We start from the raw sequence: 26,730 nt of genomic DNA on the forward strand, positions 1-26,730 counted from the left end.
CCCACAAGAGACAGCATTGCCTGAGGCCACCAAACCACATGCAGTGAAGATGAGAAGACACACCTCCGTGCTTGGGGAGCGTTGGCTTTGCATGATAACCCCCCTACCCACAGGAGCTCCTGGGAGGTCTCCTGTGCAAAAGCCACACATTATATATTGCCACTTAAAAATATGCTTTGCCAACGTTATTCACAACGCTTGCAAGAAGTGCAGAGGAAAGGGTGATTGCTGGTGTTGGTCATCAGCACAGGAGGGTTAGTGCCCTGGGGCAGCTCCGGCCCTATCTGCTGCAGTAATGGGAACGCTGAATTCAGCGTGTCTGTGATTCATGCCCCAATTCAGCACTTCCCCTGCTCTGCTTTCCATCCACCTCAGAGCACCAGGCCACCTCCTGCTCTTGTCTCCAGTTCACACAGGCTCGCCTATTCAGACCTCCACGTCAACAAACACAAACAGAAGCATACCCAGTAGATCGAAGGAAGGGGTTATCCCCTCCACCCAGCACTCAGTTGATCACACCTGGAACACTGTATCCAGTTTTGAGTCCCCCCAGTACAAGACAGACATGGACAAACTGGAGCAGTAAGCCCCAAAAAGCTTGAAGCTACCAGCACAGCCGGGGCACAGAGCCCTTGCTGTAAGGGGAGGGGGCAAAGGGGGCTTGTTCTGCTGGAGGAGAGGCTTTGGGGGGCTCCTAGCACCCTCCTGCTGGGGGCTTATTGAGAAAGTGGAGCCAGGCTCTTCCAAGGATGCATGGTAGGAGTATAAGAGACAAGGGGGAAATGCTGAAATGACAGCTTCAGCCTGGATATCGGGATGTTTTTTCCCTGCGAGGACAGTCCAGCAGCAGGACAGGTCACCCAGAGAGGTTTCCATCCTTGGAGCTTTCCAAGACCTGACTGGAAACAGCCCTGGGCAACTTGGTTTGACCTTGCAACTCACCCTGCTTGAGCAGGAGGTTGGACTCGAGTCCTCCTGAGGTCCCTTCCTACGTGAATTATGCTACAAGGCTGCTCTGTTCTTCCAACAGCGAGCAGATCATTGCAGGTGGTGCAGTCCAAAAGAACCTCTTTGCTTTCTCCTGCTTAGTGCACTGATTTACCATCTGTTTATCATCTTTCTTTAATCAGCAGCTGGCTTCCAGACAAGCTCTTTTCTTGTTAAGTTTTGATTATGTTTCAGTTAAGCTCTGGTAGTAAGCCTCCTGTTCTTCCACACCCCACAGCCATAGAGACACAGCTCTTGGTGGCCGTTCCCTCACTTGTTGTACCATGGCTCTCTGCTGCACAGAAGTGCAGCAGCATAAAACTCCTCGGTGAAGCCATCTATATCAGCTTGAACAGCAGAGGCGAGGCCCAGCCACACTCTCCATGGCAATTCTACCCGAGTCTTTCACACTAGCTAAGGCATTCCATGCACTGAGGAGCTGCCTCAATATTTGCTTTATCAAACTGCAAAAAAGGGACTCTAAACCTACTATCTGAGGAAAGCTGAATCATCAATATCAAGAAAGCCTCCACCCTGCAACCAAGAAATATCAGACCAAAATGCAGCTGTGCTCACAAGTGCTTTTAATTTCTCAGGAAGCCTCTCAAACAAAATAATCTAGATGCAAAAAAATAAAGCACAAGAGATCCCTTGCCCTCTGTACAATGCGAGAAGCTCCTCCAAAGGCACTTTTAATGCACATAATTACTAGAATAAGCCACAGCAGACTCATTTCTCACTGAAGTATGTAGGAGCGGAGGGCAACTGGCACAGACAGGTTAGGAAGAGGCATTGGGTGCCTTGGAAGTTCTTTCCTCGTTTATGTGATATTCCCACTCACACAGGGGCAGACGCTGCCTGCCCTCAGGCTTGGCCCCCATCCAGAGCATTACAACAGGAGAAACAGGCACAGAAATGTCCTGTAAAGTGGAAACAAAGAACAGGTACAGCAAAAGGAAGAGAGAAAAAAACAGAAGTCTTGAGAAAAAAAAAAACAAACAAAAAAAACAGAAAAGGAAAGCCTAGAGCTAGTAAGAGTTTGACTTCTGTCTATGAATGAAGCGGGGGGGGGGAGGAAGAGAGAGTTTCATTTTGTCTTAAAATGCAACACTCTAACATGCTAGAGACCCATCTGTGCAGGCAGCTCCACCAGCAACGTTTACTTCTTATTCTCAGAACACTCAGTAATGGTCTTCATTCACGTTGACTCATGCCAATAAACGATAGCCCACAGCACCCACTGCATGGAAGTGATTACGTCTATTTACTAATCTTCTGAGGGTAAAATGGAATTAAAGCCAAGAATGACTGCAGCAGTTTTAAGCCACATGTAGTTCAAACAACAAGATGCAAACTTCCTTAGATGTATTTCTACAACAGGCATTAGAAACCCCAGATCAAGAGTTATTAAAAGCCAGACCCTGTAGTTTACCTGCCCTTGTTTCTCAACCCAGTGTAAATTAGCCTGAGGCCTCCTCTCTAACCCCAGGACACCAGCAAACCAGCGCATCCCCACCATCGGGATTGCACTCCCAGTTTTTCTCAACCGCTTCTATCCTTAGGTAACAAGCAATAAAAATTTCAAACGATAGCAGAGTACCTGGTGCCAAAGAGGAGCTGATGTGATGCAGGCTCTCCAGCCTGGCTCCGCTGCACAACCCTGCTCTGCCCGCAGCTGGGGCTTCGTGGAGCTGGCCCCGCTGCCCCGGGAGCCCTGCTTTCAGCTAAATGGACCTACTGGCTCCTTTCCTTCCTCCCTGTGCTAAATAACATCACTGCAAAGCCCCTGCTGACAGCAGGCTGCAGCTACCAAGACATGCCCCTGGCTGAACTGCCCCACGGAAAACCCGAAGCGTGGTAGAGCACTGAGCTCAGATAAAGAGCTGCAGCTGCTGATCGCAACACTCAAATGCAAATGGAAACAAAAAACACTTGCAAGGTAAATGGCAACACACGGGAGCATACCAGAGCCCAGCAGCACGCAAAAATGCAATACAGCTGCTCTACTTCCTATTTCCTTTTCCTTACAGCTCTGCAAAGAATACCTGCGAAGGTCAGGGGCTTTGGGACAGTTGCTCCTCATCAGGCAGCTGAGCCCGTTGCTGCTGCGGGGCCAGCTGAGCACACTCAGGAGCCAGCTCCCAAACCCCCCCGCCCTGTTTCCAGCCTGATCTTTCCTACCGATTTCCTGCCTGCTTTCCCATCAGGGTGCAAAGCAGCGCAGTGCAGAAGCTGGTTTATGAGAGGAGCTGTGGTGACAGCAATACCTGACGGTGGGGCACAGCGATGCCCGGGGTGGGGAGGGACCGGCTTGGTGATGTGGCGTTGGGCTGTCAGAGCCCAAAGGCAGCCTGGGTCTGAATCTGCTCCTTTCTGGTAGTGCCTGATGAAGGGTCTTTTGGAAACAAGCAAATTCTTATTGAATTTTTATGTTGAAGCATATGTGGAAGCGTGTTGCACCCTGAGGAGAAACGCTTTCCTCCCCCTCCCCGCTGTTGTGCACTGTGATCCCCAAATGGCAACACCATCCCCGGTGGAAAATGAGGCCGCTGGGCTCTGTGGTGGAACCAGCACCAATTAAACACCCAAAGAGCTACAGACTTGCAGAGGCAGCAACATAGCCATGAGATGATGGTAGCAGGGCTGCAGGTATTGCTTGGCCAACTCCAGTCTGATTCACTGCAAGTATCCGAGCAATTTTCTAATGGTCTGAGACTCACCAATTTCACAGGGTATTTGAGAGACAAGTTGGTGTCCGTTTTACCTTAATGTTAAAGGACAGGGAAGTGGCACAAGGTTTGATAGAAGAGAAAGCTGGCAGAAAAGTCTAGCTAAAAGGAAGAGTGGGGAAAAGTTGGGTGCAGGCAAGAGGCGAGGAGGACAGAGATTATTTCTATGGCCAGAGCCCTGTGGATAGCATGGTGTAAATATCTTACTCTAGCTTGCATTGCCAGTTGTCATAGAAGAGGGAAAAAAATTATAGAAAGGACGATAAATGCCCATTTGAAGATGAAATGCAATAGCAATAGCAAAGATTTCATTTAAAATAGCTCACGGATGTCTTGGTCCAAGGCTCAGAAATCCTTGGCAAGCAACTGGTGAAAAGGGCCTGAAGCCACTGAAAGAGGCAGTATTAGGAAATGGGAACTGAAGCAGTATCTACTGATGGGAAAAGAGAAGTGGCCAGGATATTTCTCAGCTGGTTTCACGTCCAGGCACCTCCTTTCACACACAATCGCTCCTGCTTTATAACGAGTGGGAAGGCGAGAGGCCCGTGCCAGACCTCGGATTGCCAAGGGTGCCAGGGTGCCGATGGAAAAACACCATCGTGGGGGGACTGATTCACGGGGCACTTCTTATTTCAGATATCGTTCTCCTTCTTGTGCAAAAACTGCAACAGGGAAAGTAATCTCTCCGCTGCGAAGTCTGGTTTACGGATGCCAGACTCAATGCGTTTTCTACCCAGGAGAGAAAATACTAAAACCAAAAGAATCTGTTACTTGTGCTAGGTTTTAAGGACTATCTCGGTTCAGTAAACGACCGCATAACGATAGAAGCGGGATGCAGAGCAAAGAGCGCTGCAGGTCCAGGTGACGCGTTGCAGTTTGGTGCCCGAACGCAGATGGATGCCAGGAAGCGTTACAGAAGCGCCGGTGCGAATTGGCACCGAGCTCCTACCCAGCAGCGTAGCTCCCTGGCTGAAGTACCCAGCATACCCCTAAAGCACCAGGAGTTGCTCTGGGATATGGACGCACATCAGGTTTTGCCGCGGTCTAACCCCTGCTGGCAGCTAAGCACCACCCAGCCGCTCGCTCACAGAACTGGAAGAGGAAAAGTGAGGACACTTATGGGTTGAGATAAGAACAGTTTAATAACTGAAATATAATAATGATAACAACAACAACAATAATAATATTGTAATGAAAAGGAAAATAACAGAGAAATAAAACCCAAGAAAGACAAGTGATGCACAATGCAATTGCTCACCACCCGCCAACCGATGCCCAGCCCGTCCCCGAGCCGCGGCCCACCACTAGCTTTCCCCCAGTTTCTATCCCAAGCCTGTCGCCGTATGGTCTGGAATGTCCCTTGGGGCAGTTGGGGTTGGCCATGCCCCCTCCCAGCTCCTGGTGCACCTCCAGCCCTCTCAGTCGGTAGAGCATGAGAAGCTGAAAAGTCCTTGACCTAGTGTCAGCGCTACTTAGAACGACTAAAACATCAGCGCGTTATCAACATTATTCTCATACTAAACCCAAAACACAGCACTGTGCCAGCTACTAGGAAGGGAATTAACTCCAGCCCAGCCAAAACCAAGACGGGTTTGCACGTGGGGATCACAGGACACCCCCGGAATAACGTAACAGGCTCGCACCCATGGGGACAGCACAAGCCGGCGCAGCAGGGACTCTCCTACTTGTTATGGTCGTAGCATCTGCGTTACCTCCCTCAAAATATGTGGCTGTGTGGGTTTGTATTAGACTAGCCAAGTACACGGGAAGGTTTACGTTTCTGCTTTCTTCTATTTACATACAAATAAAACCCGTTAATACATCCCAGCACCACAACAACCAACCGCATGCAACGAGCCAGCAGACAACAGCCTTGGCTGTGCCCAGAGAGCCTGGGCTTGGCTTAATTTCTAACGTAACTCTGCCAAACCGGGGACTCCCCGCTTCTTCCCGTTGTTAACTCATGGCGATGTACGTTGTTTAAAGACATGTACGGAGACGCTGTTTTATTGCAAGCGTTTCTTCAGCACCAATTTGTAACTCGTATTCTCACCTATCAGCTGCTTCATCTCAATCTGCTTTGGATCTTGGCAATGAAGTTTAATGAGGTTAAAGTAAGATCTCTCAAAGACTGAGAAGGAAAAAGCTCTTTGTATTTTGTGAAGGAAGGGGTTTAAAGAGCGGTTGCACAGTTCAGGGCACAGGCAGTGAGAAAGTGAAGTGCTGTTCTAGGATTTCTTGGTTCGGATCAGTCTCACACCACATTGACACTTGTAGCTGATGGGGTCCTGGGCACTTCTACCTGGAGCAGCTTTTTATCTTCCATCTGGCGTCCCCATGACCACTAGCTAATGCAAACTTTCTAGCGCAAAGGAGGAAACCAGCATGGCTAGAGATGCACGGTTATGCCATTAATTCACAGCAGACTGCAGCAGGTTCGCACCCACCGTGGGCTGAACCGCACCGGCGGGGATGGAGGAGCGCCAGGGAAGGCTGAGCGTGACCTGGACACGCAGCTTGTGTTGCGTCCCCATCTTAAAATGCATAACAAGGATGACGCAATTTACCACAGGTCCATTTTTCATAATCTTTCTTCAGAATCATTTAGAAACACCAGCAGAGACTGGTGAAGCAGCAGTGCGATGACTGAACTTATGCTCACCTCTAAGCAGCCTGAGAAATATTAACCACAAACTTGAAGTGCATATATCCAAAGCCACAGGGTTTTTTCTTTTTTTTTGTTCTTTTCTATTTTTTTTTTAGCTCATCAGTCGTGATACTTTATAAAGGCATTTCTAATACTGCAGAGAAGAAGAACTGAAAATTCCGGAGGTGCATTTTATGCAGTATGAAATATGGTTTCCTCCAGTTTCATATCTTAAATTTGTCCTTTGCTATATTCCAGTACAATATGCAGCTTGAAAGGAGCTGTATAACGGCATATATGAACAAATATGTTACATGTTAATGGTTGGACTTGATGATCTTAAAGGTCTTTTCCAACCTAAATGATTCTATGATTCTATGTACAAAGGAGAAATGAATCCTGCCAACACCTTTGAGGAAATTTAGATTTGAATTCTGAACTAAAATAGGTATCCTCAAAGATTTTTTTCCCCCAAAACCTGTTTTCTTTAAACTCCTATTTAACACCCTTTATTTAATTTTCAGTGCAGCAGATGTTACTTACCAAATACTTTCTAAATAATAGCTGACTATTGCACAGTACTGTATCTTACATTGAGAAATCTATATGGAGTTGCACAGTTAGTTAAGTGAGGACCCAATGCCTGGTGGGAGATAAAACTGGTCCCTGTTTCAAACCTCCTTCAAGAAGTCTGACAACCCCAGAAGACCAGATTATTAAGATACAATATGCACATTTATTCTGCCACGTCCCCACGTGCCTGTGGGAATATGAGGTCTACATTTCTAATCCACTCAAACGCCCAATTCCTAACAAAGCAGGTGGTTCCAGGAAGGAAGAGACCTCCTGAAGAGCGGGATTAAAGTGGGATGAATTAGTTCAGCACAGGTTGGTCTTTATTTTGCATCAGACAGAGGAAGCCCTTGCTGGGGGCCCCTGCTTTTGAGCGTTTGGCCACTGAAATCCAGAGACTCAGAGTCTGAACATCAGTGAAGATAAATCAAGCAGTAACAGACGTGTGAGCAAGGTCAAAAGCTTCGACAGGGAGATGATGTAAGGTCGAAACCATCCTTCATCCACATTACAACACGGCTGAGTGCCAAGGCGGTCGGTTAGTTCCATTGAAATGAATCCAATTCTCTGGAAGTGACCTAAAAATATACACCTGTCACGCCAGAGTTCCCAGGGCTCTTACACAGAGCAGACCCAGGCCACTTTCTGGCTGCAGAATGCACAAGAAATGCCAAAATTAAGATCTTAATCGTCACCGGTTGCAAAGCACATGGCTGTGAACCCGAATTCAGATTCAGGACTAACTTGACCGCCTTTCTTCCACGTTCCCCTGCGGTGTCCCCTTGTCGCGTTAGGCACCCAGCAGCCGCCGGATGGCCAGAGCTTTCCCTTGGCCGTCGCCCAGCCGCCGGTCGGGAGCGCCAGAGCTGCTGGGTGTGCGGACCATCAACCGCTGCTCCACCAGAAACCTCCTCCGCATCCCCACTTCCACGGGGAAAGCTTTCCAGCCTGGGCTTCATCCCATGCCTCTTCTGGGTATAAGCCACGTATCAAGCGCTGTAAGGAAAGGGACAATGTTAATGTATTGAATATTGCTGTATTTCTAGATCAGCTGATGGAAAGTATCCCTTCTCTGCCAACGTGTATTCATTTCTTCACATGCTGATATCCATTCTTCCTGCAAGTGGTGTGTATATATATAAATATATACGTTTTTACAACACTGGCATCAAGACAGCTGACAGCGTGTTACCTTTGGTATATTTTATAAAGCTCTTCTACAAAAACCATCACTGAAGCAGCTGCTGGCAGGTCTGGCTACACCCCGCCAACCACCTCCCATCTCACAACCTTCTCCTGGCCATATTCCCTTCCAGTGGGAAAGCACCGTCACCTTCCTCACGCTAGAAACCATCCCATGCGAGGTGGGCAGCAGGGCCTGCCCCGCAGAACGCTTCAGCATGGCAAGACGTGAGGATGGAGAACTGCCTCTTTCTAACGCTCCTGCTCCGAAGTCATTTCCAAGACAAAAACGCTCTCCTTGCACTCAACTGGAAGATGAACACTTAGATCAGGGAGCCTAAAACTTTTGTAGCCCTCCACCCGCAGCTGCGGGAGCCCTTGGCACAGTCTCTGCTTTATCCATTCCAGCCTCCCCAGCTCACCACGAGAAATAATTTCCCATATTCCTTGCCTCCAGCACTGTCTTAAGGTGCTTTAACTGCCCAAGACCTGCTTTCCCCATGAGCCGGGATAAAGTTTAAAGGCCTGGAGAGGACACGGCTCGCACACCGGCCAGCTTGTAATAAGAACCAGCGGGAGGTGTCCGACCGCGCCGGCACTCGCAGGCTTCCCACCGCCTCGTCCTGTGCAATGGCTTGGAGCATCACGAAGCGACGAACGCAGGGCTTGCTGCTGCCCAGAAACAGAGCGGGGAGGCATCTGAAGCTCTGGAGTTTATGGCTACCTAAGCAATAAAACTCAAGCAAGTTGTGTACAATGAGAAATATGAACCAAGCCGGGGAGTTCTGTGCCGCTGAAGATCTGAAAGATGGCTCTGGCACGGGGATAAGCTCCAGCCTCTGCCTGATTACTTCCCAGATATACTGCTGGACAGGGTGCGGCACCCAGACGCGCTTTTAAATAAAAGTGAGGGCCAGGGTGTCAGGGATGACGGCACAGAGACGATGCCTCCCAAACCCCGGGGCCCCCCCCGGGAGCTGCATCTGCCAGCAGCAACGCGCCCCGGCCCCGTCTGCGCAGCGGCTCCTGCGGTTTCGCGCAGTTCCATCTCAGGAACTCCCCTCCTCAGCTTGCTCGGAGCCTGCGGCAGCTTTTTCGAGGCACCGCTTGTTTCTCCGGTTCGTACCTTTCCCACGAGCTTCTTCCCCTCGCGGGGCACAGCGCGGCACGCCGGGCTCCGCTTCGACGTGCGAATCCACCACCGGAGCTTGAAGTTCCCCTACCAGCACCCTACGAGCAAGGAAGCTGTAATTACCCCGGACGAGGATGGCGAGGTACGGCGATGCAAAGAGCCCGAGTGATTTGCTTGAAAGTCGCACAGGATGTCGGGCTGGGGCAGGAGCGGAGCAGAGGCAGCATCGCCCGACGCTCGGGCTGTGCACCGCGAGTTTCCGCGCTTCACACTTCATCCCCGAGCCGGTCAGGGTCCACGCAGCCAGGAGATGATAAAGGTCCATGGAGAAAACCCTCTGTGCCCAGGAATGCCGATCTACCATGGGAAAACACAAAAGAAGCGGTCCCTCTTGAGCAATCGTTCCCACTTTCTCCCAAAACAAACAGATCTAAGTTATCACTGGAACGATTCTGTCCCCGAACAAGGAGGCACCGTAAAAGGGCTCAGAAAAATGAGGGTGCTTGCGGAGGAAAAATAGCAGATGTGAGAGAAATTTTCACTTTGTCTCCAAAGAAATAAAAAAAAAACCAAACCCCAAACAAATGATACCTGGCTTTCTTCAGCAGAAAACAGAAAAACTTAGTCTGCAAAGTGTAGGAAAAGTTGTTCGGATGAGAAGAGGGAGGAAGCAGTGCAGAGGAGAAAGAAGAGAGCAAAGCAGTTTTCCATAAATCATTAAAAAATGGACAATTTCTGTGGACAGCAGATAATTTATGCAAATCTTTTTGTGTGCTTTCAACCCCCTCTAATCCCTTATATCTTTAAATCAAATGTAAGACAAAAAACTTCACAGGAAGTTTTCTCTGCTCCCGAAAAAAAATCACAAACTAATGATTTTCTCTTTGCTAACAAAGAAGGTTATGAAGTACACTGCATATGAAGATGAACTTTGGAACGATTACAGGGAAATATCAGCCCCTCCATCAGGGCCAGCAGGACAGGCAACACAGCAGCCAAATCGGATATTGTTTTTGGAAAGTTCCATATCACACACGCTATATTTGATTAGAAAAGGAAAGATGGATTAACCAAGAAATTAAATTAAAAAAAAATTAAAAATTAATTAAAATACAAGTAGGAAGTTCTTTGCTTCCAGAAGACAGAATACTTAAGGCTGGAGCATCTCATAATTTTTTTTCCCCCAAGGTGAGTGAAGTGTTTCAGATATCTATGTCTTACTCAGATCAAAAAGCAAATTTCCTTTTACTTGCTTACAGGCTTGAAAAAAAGAGACTTCAGCTCAGAACGGTTAGAAATGCTTCTCCACATTTCCTGGTCTGGGTCAGAATGAGAAATTAGAAATACTACCCCTTCACTTCCGATCTTAGCCAAACCAAACAGCAAGTACTAGAAATCAAGGTGAGATGGGGGAAGGGGATGGGACACAAGGTCCCTGTGTAAAATTTTCTACATTTTTGTAGTTTTTGACACAGCAGAAATGTTCAAAAGACTCAAGTACCTTTCAACCAAGTCAAATACAAAATTTATTACAAAATTACAAAAAGCTCTTCTTGGATGCCTGCTCAGTTCCAGTGGGTCCAAAGTGGCACTGAGGTTTGATTTCAGGCAGCCTCAGGTGTCAGCTAGGTTTGGACACATCTCCTTTGCAAGGAGATACCTCTTGCAGTAACCTCATTTCCCGTAACTCAGATGACACAAGGCCTTGCGCTGTGTAAGACACCTGAGCTCTGCTTTGTCCCTCTTGCTCGTTGCCACATTGAAGGCTTTGCTTAGCAGGTGAAAAGATGGGAAAAGTATTGGAGAAGTCCCCGGTGAAGCAGCATGCCTGCCAGGGTGTCTCCAGGCACCCAGGCTCCCACGCAACAAGACCATTTCGGACCCTTTGGGATATCCACCATTTCGGACACTTACAGAATACCGTCTTAGTGGCTTTGCCCCCCAGTGAATTCATGGCTCCAAACGCCATACTGCCCAGTTTGCAAAGGATGTCATAAAGCGTTTAGGTTGGAAAAGACCTCTAAGATCATCCGGTCCAACCATCAACTGAGTCCAACCATGTCACTGAGGTCTCTGCCACTTCGCCTCCCCTCACTGCTGCGGATGGCTGCGCTGGGCTCCCTTCCCGCAGGCAGGCGCAGACGGCCACGTAGGGCACTCCTGACCTAACTCTTAGTCAAGCTAATGGTGGACTCCAGGATCTTGTTGCCAACCAGCAGAAACCACACATGCCTTAATGCGAAATGAGCCAGAAGCACTTGTGCAGGAAGGGCAGACCTGATCTCTTGGTGGTTCTTCATCTACCACTGGCACTGTCCAAGCTCAGGACCAAATCTGAACTCTCCCCTTTGGGCTCTTGAAGCCTGCAACATCTCCGTGTGTGGAGGCAGGGTAAGGCTGGAGCCATGTCTAGTGTGGGAAGCAGAACTAGAGAAGAGCCTGACATTTAACAGCAGAAGTCACCACCGCCTGCACAGCATCTGCAGAGAGAGGCCTTGGCCTCAAAACAACCCCTCCTAGTGCAATCATCAAACAGCTCTGTGCCACATCAGATGGACTAATCTTCATAACCACAAGATCAGATTAATCAAGTTTATCATACTCTTGCGAAAGAATATAAATCCATATTATTCTGAGACTCCTTGCTGACTGAATAAACTGTTCTATCATTCTGGATAAAAATGAAATGGGCCCAACACTGTCCTATTTTTTCCCTCATGTAAGCGAGAATTAATTTAAGTGGTGTAATTAAGATTACATCAGCGCTGAGTAAAAACTAACATCAGAATCCAAAAGTCTGTCCTTATTTCATAACAAATACTGCAATGATGGATGCCCACATGAAAATAGCCCTTATTTGTGATAAACTTCTGTAGTACAGAGCCAGGAAGTTCAGCACTAGCATGATGGAAAACTCAGACTTTGAAGAACAGCTGTATGAAGTAGACGGAACATGCTATCGAGATACAAATATAAAACTGAACAAATAAATCAACAGACTTAAAATAGAAATCAGATATTACAGCCATAAGTCACCCCAAGTTTCTGTCCCGTTATCTCGCACGTTAAAAAAATGAATACCATTTTTTTTTCTTGCTTGGCAATGTCTGCTGATGCATGACTTTGGAGGGGCAGACTGGAAACGGTCCAAGAGCTGATGTATCTATAGCGTTTCCATGGGGGCCCAATCCAAAACGCAAGGAGACAAAACAGGGGTAACGATGCAGACACTCTCCCCACCACCTCAAAGACAGCTTAATGTTAGTCTCTGAGCATGTGCACGGCTCATCTCCAGTAATCAAGTATTTTTCTTTTTTTTTTTTTTTTAAGCACATGCACAGAACTTGATTGAAAGTGTTTTATTTGATGGAGGAAAAGCCCAGTTTCATACCTCTCCAGCACATGGGACCATCGACGTGATGGGGCAGACGGACCAGGTCCTTATCGACAGACAGACACTATTCAAGATGGTCCGTGAGGCTGTGCGTGCGTCTCCCAAAACTCATTGATTAGAGTCGGATGTCTCGAACCAAAGTCCTGGTGAGCCACCAGACCATGAATGCTTCGGGAATGGGTTCCAGCTTTGGCTGCTCCCTGCGACACCGGCTGAGCGGACGAGCCCCCGGCTTCACCAGTGGTCCCTTCTCACGGCAGATTTCTACAAATTTGAAATTCAATCTGTAAGATCACTGGAAATTGTGCAAAGTAGCTCCTCTCCTTTATTTCTGGCATTTTCACTCTCTGGAAAAGAGAATGTAAATAACACATAGTAAATCAGATTGTTCTGGTCCTCCAGAAACTTTGTATTTAGTATGTATTTCAGATTATTTTCTTTAGTTGATGCGAAGGCACTGCTTAATGGTACCCTGTCAACAGTCAGCTGGACATTCCCCCTCTAATGCAAAACACACCCTTTGAATGATGCAAAATTCCTTGAACAATACTAATAAGCAACAACCATCAGGCAGAATAATGCTGGAAAAATAAAAGAACAAACTCTTGCAAAGCCTCCAGTCAGTGATGATGGGATAATGATTTTGAGGAGTGGCATAAAAAGGCAACCCCTTTCCTAACATCTCTTTTCTTAACAGTATTTCCCACGCAGCTGCAACCAGGTGCATCCGTCACCCTTTTAAACATGGTCTTTAAATCCAAAGTGATGGTACCATTTTCAGGACACTTTCATACCCATCTTCCACGCATGAACACAGAGGTCTGACAGCACACGCATGTTCCTTGGTTTCCTCAGCCCAGCTCCTCTTCCTGTTGTCAGGATTACATCAGAATTACCCATATTCCTAAATTATTTACCTACACAAAATGTTTAGAGATGAAAGCTGGGATGCCTACCATTTAAAGGACAGCCTCCAAGACTTTGAGCTATATTACCCGTAAAGATGGCTCACAACAGCAGATGGACTTTCCTCAGTCACAGGGTAAACAGTTCCAAAGGGTTTTTTTTTTTTTTTTTTTGGCTAGTTGGACTAGTTACTCTGCCAATAACAAAAGGCACAGCCACTAAAGAGAAGGGTGGATATAGCTGATGTAAACTCCAGGACAAGCCCTTGGAGAAGCTTGATCACTCCTCAGCCACCTACGTTCGGTTGGGATTGATTCATGCATCGTCCTGGGAAGCAGCTGCATTTGAACCCTGGATTTACAGGGCTTCAGCCCATGTTTAGGCTGAATTTCCCTGTACAACAGTGGTGGCTGGTGGCAGTCCTACGTGTTCATGTAGCTAATGGAAAGTCATAAAAATGGACATTACTCTCATGGCATCAGTCACCCACACCTCGTACCCAGCCAACACCACTTACTGGCAATAACAAGGATATGGACATACAGGGATCACTCAGTTACAAGTGATCATGAAGTTACAAGTTACACGAAACAAGATGAAATCAAATACTTTAATGTGCAGAGCATCGTTTGTCTCAAATAACTAAAACAAATGTTGAAATCCGAGTTCTTTGGAACTTTCCCATCACAGCGCTTTTGACTCAGAAAACATGATTTAGATCAAAAGGGAATTTCCCACAAGTACATTTGAATTTTGTTTAAATCACCCCATATAAATATAAAATCAAAATAAAATGTTTCAGTTGTGTTTATTTAAAAAAACCCACAAAGAACAGCTGTCTTGTCGCAATGAGTGGAAATATTTAATTTTTGCTCAGTCTGTGACCTGTGTCCACCTGAGCTACCATCAAGCCATGAAGTTTCTAAGTAATTTTTGCACCTCCTGACCCCACTGCTGTGGTCAGAGTCCTTAGCCACACTACATTGCTCACAACAGAATCTATTTAACTTTTAATTACATCTTGGTGCTACCCCATGGACGTTCATGACCATTCCCAGGGGATGAAACCCTGCTTCCCGGTCCACCCTGCCCTGTTTTGGTATTAAGGAGGACCACGGTGGGTGACAGCCCCGGGAGCAGGGCTCAGTGGAGACCCTTCTTATGTTGTATTTGGAAAGGGTGACTGAAAAACCTAAAAATTTGGATTTTCAGCTTCACACCTGACAAATTCTTTCATCTCCATTAACGCCCGGTATCACACTCACAAAAGATAAGAAGAAAACACCGAGACCAACAGTTACATAATGCAGCTACTATTAATATGTTGAGTCACAGTAATTATGTCAAAATTTCCTGTGGAGACTGTGTTTCAATTTGCTTATGTTTTTTTTTCCAAAGTTCATGCAAATCCCCTTTAAGCTCATCAAGAAAGAAGCCAATAAATGCAAGCTGACCTTCAAACGTGCAAGAAGCTAAACCAGGTGAACTCCTCAAGACAGAGTGAGCCCTCGCCACGAGATGTGGCATCATCTTCCTCCTGTCACCCTCTGCTCCTCATGCTTCAGCAGAAGCTGCAGCTCTCTAGAGCGGTGCTCACCATGATGCAGCCCAGTTTTTGCAGCTATTTTTGGCACTCCCACTGTACAGTGGCCAAGTTCACAGACATATTTGTGTGATTTTTCGTAACTTCCTCCAAGTAGGTCTTTCTTTTTTTCTCATACTAAGCCCAATATTTTTACTCTTCCTAGTTCAACAAGAAGGCATCTTGCCTTGGCATCGTGCCTATCTGCCCGGCCCAGTTGCAGCATTTCTTATGAACAGTGCCAGCTCCCAGCATGGGTGGAGCAGGCTGGGTGGGGGGACGACTCGGCTTATTTACTAAGAGCCCATCAAAAACTCTCTCTGTAGAGCAGACTTGGTGCCTTCAGAGCTAAAAGCGCAAGGATTTGGGTGCTTCCCCATGGGAACGCAGTTCCCAGGCAGCTTCCCGCTGGGTACATGCTTTGGGGACTGAAGGCGATGCTGGTTTTCTTCCATTTTTATGACCGTTGTTGAGCCCGTGTTGGGTTCCCCGTGCTGCTGGGGACTTCACTGAGCGCCTGGTATGCGCCAAGGCTCTTGAGCTATTGCCCTACTTGAAAGCAGAGGGGAAGGCAGAGGAAATGACACCGGCGAGGTGTTAGTGCACAAGCACTGCGAGCAGACACACATCCCTGACATCGGACATCCTGCAAAGCGCAGAAAGCCCCAGGTGCCCTACAGATCTCCAGCTCGAACCCATGGTACACAAGGTCCATGCAGGAGCCTTGGATGTACAGGAAATGGCCTCAAGTTGTGCCAGGGGAGGTTTAGATTAGATATTAGGAAAAATTTCTTCACCAAAAGAGTTATCAAGCATTGGAACAGGCTGCCCAGGGAAGTGCTGGAGTCCCCAGCCCTGGGGGTATTTAAAAGACGTGTAGACATGGTGCGGAGGGACAGGGTTTAGTGGTGGACTTGGCAGTATTAGGTTTTATGGTTGGACTTGATGATCTCAAAGGTCTTTTCCAACCTAAATGATTCTATGATCAAGCAAATGCTGATATTACTCTTATACATGCCGGTTTACAACAGCAGAGGATTGACCTCTAATTCACTGCTCTCGTACATTAGTAAAAGGCTAAGCGTAGGTTCGGAGCAGGCTGGAGGTGCCCGGCGCTGCTGGGAGCCCTGTGGCTGAACTCAGGCTCCGAAACCAGCTCCGGGTCCCAATGGCTGTGGACAAGGAGCTGCTCCTGGGGGTTTTTCCCATGTACTAATTCACACCATGGGGTCCAGAGCTGCCCCGAGCTCTGGCCAGGGCTGCAGCTCCCCACCCTGGAGAGCTCACTGTGTAGTTCAAGTTCAGAGGTTATTAATAAAACACACAAGGGGAGAGTGGAGGGTGAGCGTATTTGTGCGATGGAAGCAACCAGGCTGAAGCACTCAAGAGCATCAAACAGGAGCTGACATTTGACATACTCCAGTGTTTTTCTTCCCTTTTTCAATTGCTGCTTTGGTTCTTTGACTTTTTCTTTTTTTGACATGCAAATGTTACTTCAAGCTCTTCCTGTTCTTGCATCAGGTGTATGCAGTGAGCTTTCTCTCAGCAAAATTGCCCCAAAGCTTTAAAACCTAAAAGATGGGGGGAATGGCCAAGGAGGAGAGACTTCAAATGCACCCTCAGCTCTCAGCTCTGGAAAAACCACGCCGGGAGGCTCCCGAACCAGCGTGGCCCAGCCTCCGGCACAGCCAGCAGCGAACAGCCCCGTTCCAGAGACGTGGAGGAGGCATTTGCTTTTGAAGATAGAACGTGAGAGCCTAATTCTCGGCTTCGCTTGCAACACTTGGTTCCTCATCTGTGCTAACCAGTTTGCCGGCTGCAAAAAAAAAAAATAATCTGCTCTTCTTGGACTTACACCACTTGGCCACCAAGCCCCCACAAAAACCAGACCTTTCCAGTTCAGTGACACTGAAACCAGTGCGTAACCCTGGTCTCAGCCCCAGCCCCTCCAGACCGCTGTAACCCCACGCACCCCCCCAGCATGTGCAATCCCACCCGTGCATCCTTCCCACGCAAACAAAACAGCCACGAAATGACGCGGGGACGAACACTACTGTCAGAAATTCACTGCGATGCTATTGGAAATGCAGGGGGGTTACCCTGCTACCAAAAATAAATGACCACAAAAAATCGAAATGCGGATATCGGTGTCAAGGCTTGTGCAGCCCACATTACCCGGGGTGGTTGGTAGATGGATCAAAAAGCTCGAGAATCGCCGGCCTGGTAACAGCGCCGCAGACCTGGATACCCACGCTTTACTTCCAGCTTCCTAAGAGATGCGCTGGGCAAAGCTTTGGCCGTCCCTGGCGATGCCCTTGCAGCTCTAGGTGGCTCAATCTCAATATGCAATTCTATTATGGAATTTTGGCCCCTCAAGCTCCTGGCCCAGGCTCAGCCCTGGGTGAACTCCTGCTGTCCCCAGGCAGCACCCACCAAGGGCAAAAGGCAGAGCAGGGAGGGACGGGGCACAACCAGCACAGCCCCGAGAAAGAGCTGAGTCAGCCTTATGCGTGACAAACCGTCGATTCCTATTTTTTTCAGTTTCTTTTGGTTTTAATCAAAACGCATCCGCTGCAAATTCAGGCGAAGCCACGCTCTCCCACAAAACCCCCCAGATGCATTTTGCATCATTCGGAGTAAACCCCACCCCACTCCCTTATTCCTTAAAATGTTCAGTGCGGCGTTTCCCAATAGCAAATGCAATTCCTAAGGTCGTGTTTTCTAAAAGAGCCCAGCTACCTAGCGAGGATACAGATGTGGATGAGGATGAGCTAAAGCCGCCGCTCCCAGCTCTGGCACACGGAGCGCCCCGCGAGCAGGGAGACCTCAGCCCTGTGGTTCTGCAGGCGCAGAAGCAAGCAAGAGGCAATTCAAAGGCAATTACATGAGAACAATTATTCAGAAATGGGAAGCGGCGCACGTCGAGGGAGTTAACCACAGGAAGATGCCTTCGGCGCTACCTGCCAGGATTGCAAATGCCAGCAGGTGGGTTGGAAAATCGGCGCGTTGCTGGAAGCCTCCACCAGCGTCATGGCATTTGCTCCTTGATCCGTAGTACTTTGCCATATGGACCTGATCCAACATGCACACACACACGTTTTTCCTGCTTCCCTAGCAGGTTCGTTTCTATTTTTCAAGGCTTGCAATCCCTGTGCGTTGCCAACATGGATGAAATGCCCGACTCTGAAGAAACCCCCACCCAGGCGCTCCCCATGCCTCCTCTGACGTGCTCAGCATCAGCTCCTGTCAGAAATTCCCAACAGCTCCCAGACGGGAGTTGCAGTTGCCGCTTCTGCAGGCTACGGGAGATGACGGGCACCAGCTCGTTCTGCGAGGCTGCTTGACGAGCTGTCGGTGCCTATTTGCAGGTGCACGTGTATGTCCGTATGCCCCAAAGCTTCCAACTCCCATTTTTCCCGTGCGACATACCATTTATTTTCAGCCATCTGAGAATTTCTGTAGGAATAATGCTTCATCCCAGGAGCACCTGAATATCTAATTAACACCTTAATCAAGCCTTGGTTCATTCTAGCAATTAAATTGAAACAACAAAGCAAAACCAAGAGTGTGGAAAAGCCTTGGCTGCCTGACTATCTAGCTAAGTAACTCAAATAATTTCATTCATGCGAATCAACAGTATAACGAGGGTCACTGGGAGAACTGCTCTGCATCAACAGGAAGCGCGATACAACGCTTAAAGCAGAAGATTAGGATCAGGAAACCTGCCACTATTTGCTCTTCCTCTCTATTCTGTACTTTCATCATCTATAAAACAGGAATATTGATATTTTTTTCCTAGCCTACAGTTGCACACTAAAACACTCCATTGATGTTTATGTGACAGTTGCAGAGGTTTGGATGAAAAGGGCCAAAGATAGAAAACCACAAAAGGTTGTGAGTGATTCAGAAGAGCCGGTGCCCTGGGAAGCGCCGAGGTGCAGCGCGAGCGTGGGTTGCAGGATTCCTCTGCAGGCAATGCAGGGGTCACGGCGGGTGCAAAGTAAGCCCCAAAGCAGGGGAGGGAAGTGCTCTGGAAACAGATGAGGCAAGGCAAAAAGCTACGGCTAAGTACCTTGGACGGTGTCCCGACCAAATACTCCTTTTCAAATGGATTACGTTGCAACGCTGTTAGAGATCCGTAACGGGAAGGCTTTATTCTCCCCCCTTGCTGCCTAGAAGTCAACTTAACTTGGGCCATTTCTTCCTATTGCTGGAGTCTGGGACAGGAAAAGATGCACCACGTGGAAGCTGGAGGGGTTGTTACAGGGTTAAAATAGCAAGACTAAAATAAAACGAAATTATATAAATAAGTCTAGGAAATATTGGCTGTAACACAACTCCAAAACCAAAGCGCTGGCCAGATTTGTTAAATAGTCATAACTAAATCAAACATATCTCCATTAGCAACTTATTACGCTGTAGAGCAGGATTAATTCAGCAAGATGGTTCAAATTTTTTATGAGCACGTTTTATAATACCTAGACATCGCAGCAGTTTTCTGTGCACACAGTCCAGCAGTCAAAATTACGACTGCTATTAGGCTGCGATTAATTGGGTACAAAGCCCTCTGCCCAATTCATTGCGTAAGCTGGAGGGCGAGCCAAAACTTTTCTGTCAATCTGCTTTTTTTTTTTTTTTTTTGCAGAAAACTGAGTTTTTGACAAAACCCTTTGCTTGCAGCCATTATTTGCTTTCCAAGGAAGTTCCCACAGCAATATTTTTAAGTTTCGGTGGGTTAAATGCTGTTGCAGCTTTCTGTAAGAGAATTAAAATAGTTCTGTTTTGCCCATTTTCTGGCAAAGGGGTACGCACTTGCACCCCACGTTGGGCTTAGTCGCCTTTTTTATCCAGACCAGGCTGGAACAGCCTCCATCAGCCTGTCTGCCGCTCAGCTCTGCGTGCCTCTGCCGCTTCACCCTGATTTACGGGAAGCAATATCTTACATCCTGATGACTCAAGGTTCACGCAGCACGTCAGAACTTATTTATGGCACGGTGACCCTTTACCTTTCTCCAGCGATACACGGCGCTACCCACCCCGGCAGGTTTACAGCGACCGTGGATGCTCCTTGCCACAGTAACCCTGACCATCGCGGCTGGGTCTGTTCCTTCAAACCACATGATTTACGCCCAGGGTGTCTAATTGCTGGTTAATTCAGCTGCTCCCATCCCCGCGGCCAGGCTTCCCCAGCAGAGCTGGTGCGACCGTGGCAGCGGGGGGTTCTGCCGACCCGCCGCGGCACACGCACGCACGAGTCCCTCCGGCCCACCCGCGCGCACCGAGCTATTTCTCATTCACTTATTGCCGCGTTTCTGCGCCTTCCAAGTTGTACTGAAGCTACGCAGGAGTTGATTACGTGCTTCACCAGCGGCAACAACCAGATCATGGGAGCAAGGACCAATGACCAGCGGTAACGCCAGGTCCATCACTTCGCCCGTCTCCTGCCAGCTCTCCTTGCCTTTACATCCAATTTGCTGATCAGCCTCAAACCAACGTTAAAGCCAACACAGAATACTGCTTCATCCTTCCTTTTTCTTTTTTCTTTTTTTTTCTTTCCTTAGCAGGGTGTTTTTTCCAAGATCAGAACAGCAGCAAAGGGGACTTTCTGATGCACTCGGTCATCAGGACTGCCTCTGCGTTGCAACGCGATCTGTTCTCAGAAAGGGCAGCACCAAGAGGAAACCAGACGTTCACAAATGCACGTCCAAATCAAACATGTCAGCATTACAAGCCCTACAAACAAACAGCTCACTTGAAAGCTACGATCCCTCCTATTCGAGGCCGTAACGCAGTCGTGTTCTTGGGCTCACCTTCACGGGGCTGAAAGCACCCCGGAGGTCCCCAGCTGACCGCAGCCACCGCCAGCGCCCAGCCCGCACCGCAGCACCGGCCCGGCTCCCGCCGTGGGGCTCATTGGGAAGGCAAAAACTCATCCCGGGGCGTGCCCAGGGTCAGAAACACGGCTGTAAGGTCTGCAGAGGCAGCCGGCCTCAGTATTTGAGCCAGCAGTGTGCCCAGGTGGCCAAGGAGGCCAACAGCATCCTGGCTTGTGTCAGGAATAGTGTGGCCAGCAGGAGCAGGGAGGTGATTGTGCCCCTGTGCTCGGCGCTGGTGAGGCCGCACCTCGAATACTGTGTCCAGTTTTGGGCCCCTCAGCACAAGAGGGACATTGGGGTGCTGGAGCGTGTCCAGAGACGGGCAACAAAGCTGGTGAAGGGTCTGGAGCACAGGGCTGGTGGGGAGCGGCTGAGGGAGTTGGGGGTGTTCAGCCTGGAGAAGAGGAGGCTGAGGGGAGACCTGATCGCTCTCTACAACTACCTGAAAGGAGGTAGTAGTGAGGTGGGTGTTGGGCTCTTCTCCCAAGTAGCTAGCGATAGGACGAGAGGAAATGGGCTCAAGCTGCGCCAGGGGAGGTTTAGGTTGGAAATTAGGAAAAATTTCTTCACGGAAAGGGTGGTCAAGAATTGGAACAGGCTGCCCAGAGAGGTGGTGGAGTCCCCATCCCTGGGGGTGTTCAAAAAACAGGTAGATGTGGCACTTTGGGACATGGTTTAGTCTAGTCTACCCTTGATTGGTTTAGGTGGGCTTGGTAGTGTAGGTTAATGGTTGGACTGGATGATCTTAAAGGTCTTTTCCAACCTAGATGATTCTATGATTCTATGATTCTATGATTTATAAGGTGGCCTGGCAAGCCTGGCTCTGCTTCTCCAGCTGCATCCCTTCGGATGGAGACCCGGATGCTCCAGTGCAGCCCCAATGCCCTCTAATGGAACGCAGGGCATGAGGAGAAGGGGGACAGGGCACCGTGCACGCCACTGCCTTGACGTGAAGGAGACCCAAGACCAGGATTCCAACAGCCCAGAGCATACAGCGAGCAGCAGCTACAGACACGCCTCCCAATCCGAAACTCCGAAAGCTTATCCATGTTCCAGCTGTACGACTTAAATTAAAAAAAAAAAAAAAAGTGTCAGCCACCAGGGCTATTTCTGTTTTCTTTTTCCCATCATATTTCCAAGGCAAAAGAACAGGCATTATCAAGCAGGTTTGCTGACTGTAATAGAGAAAAGTCGTATTATCGAACACTCACACAGGCTTTTTGTGTCCCTTGTTCTGTGCATGCTCTCGGTTCTAAACAAAGGAGAACAGGCAAGACAAATGAGGGGGAAGACGTACTTCAGCAAATAGATGTACGCTTTTTTTTTTTTTTTTTTTAAAAACTGTCTCGATTCTGTTTATACTGGCTAGGAGACAGCATCCTCCGTTCTTCTCAAACGCACCAAACAAAACCTGAGCTAATGACGCGATTCCCGTAATCAAGGTCACAGGCCTGGTTCTGAAGGAGCAGGCAGCTGAATGTCATACCCAGGGCAGAACTGAAAACTTCATTTAAAACGGGCTAAGTACCAACAACTGAAATAATTTGCTTAACAGGAGGAAAAGCACTTAGGGAATGCTTTTCTCTCAGAAGAACGGAGGAAAGTTGGAACACTCGCGGATCCTCTTGAGCGCTTCATCTAGAGGAAGCTGCAGGGCAAGCTGTGATGCTGCTCAAGTCGAGGGCAAAGCTCCTCTCCGCCTGGGTGAACCCGGCATTTTGCTGCATCTCCTTTGGGCTACGCCCAACTAGGAAGGAGGTTAGTTCAAAGAGAGAAAGGATGTCTCATTGCTCAAACCCATCTACAAAAAAAAAAAAAAAAAAAGAAAAAAAAAAACCAAAAAGTCATTTCTGAGCTGAGAAACTCACCTGGGGCATCAGTACCTTAAAATAGAAGCTGTGACTCTGCCATCGCAAACAGCGGCCGCTCCCTGCGCGCGCTGCACGAGAGGGATGCACGCCACGGCACATGGGCAGTTTCTCTCTAAGCAAGGAAACCAACGTAAGAGGACGACTCGCAGATTGCGTTGTTGACACAAGAAAACCTGCTTTACCTTGTAAGTCAACAATTTGCTTGTTACAGAAGAAAACAAACTGAATTTGAACCGGGCAGCCCTGGCGATAAGGTTCAGCAGCTCCGCCGGGACAGCTCGGGGCGTGGATGGGAGGGGAGCGCGGTGGCTGGGGGTTTGCACCATGGCTACGTGGAAAACATGCAAACACGTGGAAAACACGTAAACACGTGCAAAACACGCAAACATGTGGAAAACAGGCAAACACGCGTCCTGCCAGCCCCACTCCACCGCGCTGCCGGGCGCGGAGAGGGATGCCCGGGGCTGGCAGGAGCTCTCGGGGAGGAGAGAGGGGAACAGCTTTTCGTGGGTGATTCCAGCTGAAAGCGTTTGTGAAACACTCTATCTTGGCACCAGGCAGAGGTGGCTGGTTTTTGTCGAGGTGAGCTTGCATGAATCATACAAGGAAATACAACCGTATGCAAGTGACAAAGCTGAAACTCCTGCAGAGAGGGCAAATGCAAAGATGGGTATGTGTTCTGCTGCTGCCAGACCCACACTCGGGTGTGTGAGCAAGAGCGGCGGAATAGTCCCACGCCGAGCACTCTGCAGAAGACCACGGCAGCACCGGCGAGCTCACTGCCCCTGCCAAGCAAGGCTCAGTTTAGATGCTGAGCATGCCACTGCCGGCTCTCTGCAGAGCAAGAGGCAGAGGACACTCGGTCTGCTCTCCCCAACAGGCTTTGGTCACGAGGAATAACAAGGGAACACAAATGACTTGAGTCATCTCCACTCATCCATCATTCAGGGGAAAAGAAAAAAAAAACCAGCTTGCTTTTCATTGCTGTATGCAGCAGAAAAGATAAGCAGAAGAAAAAGAAAAGCCACAGGGAATCCCACAGAAGTTTCTTATAGTGCGCTGTACTTCATCTATCGGAGCGAACAGAACCAGCTACAGCTGCAGGGTACAGAATCACCCAGCTGGACAGAGCGTAGCACGGCGAGGAAACACCTCACCAGAATCACCCAGCTGGACAGAGCGTAACCCGGCGAGGAAACTCCTCACCAGAATCACCCAGCTGGACAGAGCGTAACCCGGCGAGGAAACTCCTCACCAGAATCACCTAGATGGACCGAGCGTAACCCGGCGAGGAAACACGTCACCAGCACTATTAGAAGCGGCTGGAGCAGCAGTTTGGGGACAGGAATAATTAGGGAGAAGAAAGTATGTGTCCTGCATCCTTTTTTTTTTTTTTTTTTTTAAATAGAATAGGCTGCACTTTACTTTCAGAGCAGCTTCCAGCCCTCCCTATCACCCAGACGGACGTGCAGGAGCATCCCCTAAAGCAGCCTCCGTGCCTGCAACGCTTTCTGCACAGCGCGAGCTAGTTTTCGATGCACTGTATATTTGATATAAATTAAAGCTCTTTTAGAGACAGATCTTCCAGAGCCCCTTCATGTGCTGAGGGACCTCCCATATATATGCTTGTTATCGCCAGCTTGTCACATGCTACTCTTTTATTAACCACAATACTTGTTAGAGGAAGATGATGCAACGGCTGCATGGGAAGTGTCAGCTATTTTGTACAATGCTGTTTATTGTTTCAGAAAAGAGACTTTCAAAATGGAACGGTGGCTGCCGTGTTTACCGACCGCCTGAAGAAGGCTTCTGGCTGCGCCTTTTCTTTCCCGAAAGGGAGGCAAAAATATCAGGATGCAAAAATTAGCGCACGCCGGCGAAGCAGCAAAATCAAGCAGCACGGTGATCAAGCACCCATGATCCTCCTCCTCCTCTGTACCCGCTCTGGCTTCTCCTGGGGGCTGAACTCCAAGGGTTGAGCAGACAAGACAATTCTTTATCTAATCTCTTCTCTGCTGCATTATCTCAGCATGAACACAGGTTGGTTTCTCCACAGCTCGACTAAACTCTCCCGGTAGGAGCAGCAGCCCTGGTGCTGCCCGGGGTGCAAACAGGGCTGGAGGAGCTGGTCCATCCTCCGTCCCACGCTGTTGCCAGGGAGCAGGGCTGCATCGCTCTCCCCAGGAAAGGGGCACGCGGGGGGACTCTGATCCATGCAAATTAACACATGTGGAATTAAAACGTCTGCCTCTTACGTAGCTTGCAGTCACCCTTCTCTCATAAGGGGCACACAATCAGTTCAGCTTCGTCACTTCTGGCCACCTCCATCGTCCCTAACCTCACAGCAGCTTGCTGCGTCCAGGCATATTACACCATACATCGACAAAGGAAGGATTTAAACCGCAACACAATATATTGATAAAAACAGATGGAGGTGATAAACAGTAACTTAGGAATGTGCATTAAAAGCAGGTGGGTAAGACAATAACTAATCAGTAGAAGCAAAATTATTATTATTAAACAAGAAGGCAGGGCTGGACCAGCTGGCTTGCGTAGGCGGTGAGTCGACCTGCTCTGCTCCGCAAAGCCATTTCCTCGGCGGCAGAAAGCGGTACGTTGAGGTGGGCACCGAGCAGAAAGCAGCGGCTGCAGCGGCACGCCGGGGAGAGCACCGCGATGCAAAGGAGCTGGCAGGCACGCTGCCGCTCCGGTGACATGAAATGCTCAGTAAGTTAACCTTTCCACTGTATAGCCTGTTGGGGAGCCATTACCTTTTATTGCCCTCTGGAAATGATTAACCCTACATCCAAAAGTCTATGCAGACAGAAACAGGACAAATAGAGACTGATAAAAATCAATTTTCTCCAGATTAAAACGAAATTCAGTTTTCAGACTTCTAGCATACTCTCACTCTCAAAAGTGAAATTGTGTGGTCGCCCTTCATCCAGCAGCTGCTTAATAATCATAAAATCATTTAGGTTGGAAAAGAGCTTTAAGATCACCCGGTCCAACCATTAACCTAACACTACCAAGTCCACCACTAAACCAGTTAAGGGGAGATTCATAATTAATTTTGTGTTTCCCGGCTTGCTGGCTGGATTATTTTTTAATGAAAGGAAAACCAGGAATCACTAAGGTTGGAAAGGCCCTCTAAGATCATCAGTCCAACCGTCAACCCAACACCCCCATGCCCACTAAACCGTGTCCCAGATAACTCCTACTATATGCAAAAATCACAATTAGCACCTGCAGCCACGGAGACCTGGGTGCAGGTGCAGGTGGCCCCCCACCCCATTTGCCTGCAGGACCTGCTGGCAGCCCCGGCAGGACGTGGCCTCCTGAGGACAAGCATTCCTGCAGCATCTCACGGGCTTTTGGTCCAGACGCGCAAGGATGGCTACAGCCAAATCCATTACGGCACCCGACATCACGTTAAAACCCGTTTCACGCTTCCAGAAAGTACGCCAGGTCAGTCCTTCAGTCAGTCGCTGACTCCACAAGGACGTGAGGGTCATTAGCAGGCTGTCCAAGCCCACGCACCGGTGGCTGGCAGGACCCCGCAGCCCACCTCCCACCCCAGCCTGGGCAGTCCCGCAGCACCGTGGAGGCTCAGCGGGATTCGGGCAGGGTGAAACCCAGGACCTGTGCATCCTTAATTCCCGCACCCACAAGGCTCATAGCCTGCGTTCCCCAGGAAGGAACAAGGCCATTTTTTAAGCTTGCAGAAACGCTGCACACTGCGGGACGTGGAGGATACCGTATTTCAGCAATCCTGCGGGTAAGGGCTTCAGGCGGGCACGCTACAACTACGCTTTTTAACAGGTATTATGGGAAACCCAGAGAAAAGAATC

The 26,730-nt window shown here is 48.7% G+C and overlaps 1 long non-coding RNA gene across 1 annotated transcript; it reads right to left on the minus strand.

The window, feature by feature from the left end:
• Nucleotides 1–6,045: 6,045 nt before the first annotated feature.
• Nucleotides 6,046–15,323, minus strand: LOC142594150 (uncharacterized). The gene is made up of 4 exons (XR_012831257.1): nucleotides 15,005–15,323; nucleotides 12,642–12,991; nucleotides 9,245–9,607; nucleotides 6,046–7,932 (listed from the first exon to the last, which is right to left on the minus strand). It is a non-coding gene; the product is annotated as an uncharacterized LOC142594150 (long non-coding RNA).
• Between the last annotated feature and the right edge of the window lie 11,407 nt (nucleotides 15,324–26,730).

This window comes from Pelecanus crispus, chromosome 8, assembly GCF_030463565.1.
Source record: "Pelecanus crispus isolate bPelCri1 chromosome 8, bPelCri1.pri, whole genome shotgun sequence".
NCBI lineage: Eukaryota > Metazoa > Chordata > Aves > Pelecaniformes > Pelecanidae > Pelecanus > Pelecanus crispus.